A 2,058-nucleotide genomic window follows, 5' to 3' on the forward strand; every position below is an offset into this window, starting at 1 on the left:
CAAGAGTCGGGCTACTACACCCCACAGGTTTGCAAGACTTAAACTTGCCCAGCCTCAAGGTGGAAGAAAGAACCTGGAGATGACGTCAGAGACATAAATGGTTTATTGGACAGGGGACCTTACACGTCTGAAGCAAACAGGGTCCTGGAGGGACTCCCCACTGTGGACACAGATGGCAGGTAGGACAGGGCAGCTGTCCTCACTGCCCAGGAGAGGGGAAGGTTACCAGTCAGGGGGAATTGACGTTAGGTCGGCTTATCGATTATTAGGGAAATCAGCAGAGGGGCATGTCCCCCAGCATCCTTTTGATAAGCTATCAAAGTAGAGATGTTCTGATCTAAAGATTAGAACAAGCACTAGCGGGGGCCTGGGGCAAGCACTAGACATTTACTGATTTGGCTCCATCATTAAGAGGGAGGGTCAGCCAGGTGAGGCAGGGATGGGTCTAGCAGGGGACGTAGCAAAAGCAAGAGAACAGCCATCTTGGGTGGTCTGATCACACAAGTCACATGTTGTTCATGTGACTGTGACACATGAGGGAAGATATTCTTACACCCCTGACTCAAAATGTTTGTGATTCACTTACAGGGTCTTTCAGGAATATAGAAATGAAGACTAAATACAGTTCTGCCACCATATTAATGGAAGAGACACATTTAAGTGGTCCCTTGTTTAGATAAGAAAAGAACAATCCATCGTGGATTTCTCTGTGCACTCCTGGAAGACTGGAAGTCTTCAGCCCAGAGCCCAGCACCTAATAGGAAGGACTCAAAAGATATTCATGGATATAAAGTGATCTCTGATGATGTGGATACTAGGCACTCTGGATCATAAAAAGGAAAGGCTAGCTCAGGCCACCTTAAGAACAGGAAGGCTAAGAGTTCACATAAACAGATAGAAACAAAGAGCTGGCCGAGATCCAGACAGCCCTGGGGACCAGCTTCTCCCTCCTCTCTTTCCGGCGTCAAGGTTTTCGCCTTGTGGGCTCCGGGTGCTATTTCCTTCCTGTCTCTCTGACTATTAGACCATCCTCTTTGTAATCTAGTCTAGCCTGGCTTGTAAAGGAGGTCTGACGGATAAGCTCACCTACTTGTGGTTATCTCTTTGGACAGTAATCTTTATTCCAGGCCATTTCTCGGCCCAAATTTGAGCTGGGTAACCCCCCACCACCACCACTTTAGTCCAATAAGTGGTCAGTGGTGCTCAGAGAGCAGTGGAGAGACAGCTTCAGCTGGAAGGGGACTTGGCGGGGTGATCATGACCAGTCCATTGGGTCCTGTGATCTTTAACCTAATGATCCTATTTAATTTGTGAGAACAGTGTAGAGCTTGGCTAACCCTCTGCCCAGGTCACTTCAGTACAAGTCTGCTGCTTTGCTTCTTGTCCTTGAAGAGCAAGGGAAAATTGTAGGAAGTGTCGATTCAGAATTCTTTTTAAAAAGAAACACATCTGAAATCTAGATGTGCCAGAATATTAGACACTTAAGAGAGAAGTTGGAAAATGAATTGTTTCTCCTTAGAGACTCAGTGAATTGACACAAAATCAAATCTGTGCACTACTTTCTACAAAAAGCATTTTTTTTTTTTTAGCTAACAAAGCTATTAGAGTTTTATTTTACCTAAGAGTATAGAAATTTGTTACCCTGGTAGCAATAGGTCATATTCTGATATATGTAAAAATAGCTTTGCCCCAATTGTAGAAGAGCATGACTTGTAACTGAGATGCTAAAATAACAAACATGCTGGTGAAGCACACAAGATGGGCAAGAGACTCACACGAAAGTTTCTAACAAAATACATCTGAAGACATTTGGGACATGAGTGTAGCTTGATGAGTTTTTATTTTTTTCAGTTTGGCACGTACACAAATACTCCACAAATGCCTCCCTCTTGTGAGAGACGTATGTTTACGTACAACATAAACACATGGAAACTCTAAATTGTGCACTTTTTTTGCCCCCCTCTTCTTTTTAATTTTTACAAAATTTCTGCTGCAGGGATTAAAACTTGCCGTATATTCCATAAAGTCCTTTAGAAGGAAGTAACAATAATTAAAGTG

The 2,058-nt window shown here is 43.4% G+C and overlaps 1 long non-coding RNA gene across 1 annotated transcript; it reads left to right on the plus strand.

Annotated features, from left to right (window-relative positions):
• LOC140690225 (uncharacterized) lies at window positions 1-1,820 on the plus strand. Its single transcript, XR_012065408.1, has 2 exons — window positions 1-179; window positions 589-1,820. It is a non-coding gene; the product is annotated as an uncharacterized lncRNA (long non-coding RNA).
• The last annotated feature ends 238 nt before the right edge of the window (window positions 1,821-2,058 follow it).

The sequence above is a fragment of the Vicugna pacos genome, chromosome 29 (assembly GCF_048564905.1).
Source record: "Vicugna pacos chromosome 29, VicPac4, whole genome shotgun sequence".
NCBI classification, from domain to species: Eukaryota; Metazoa; Chordata; class Mammalia; order Artiodactyla; family Camelidae; genus Vicugna; species Vicugna pacos.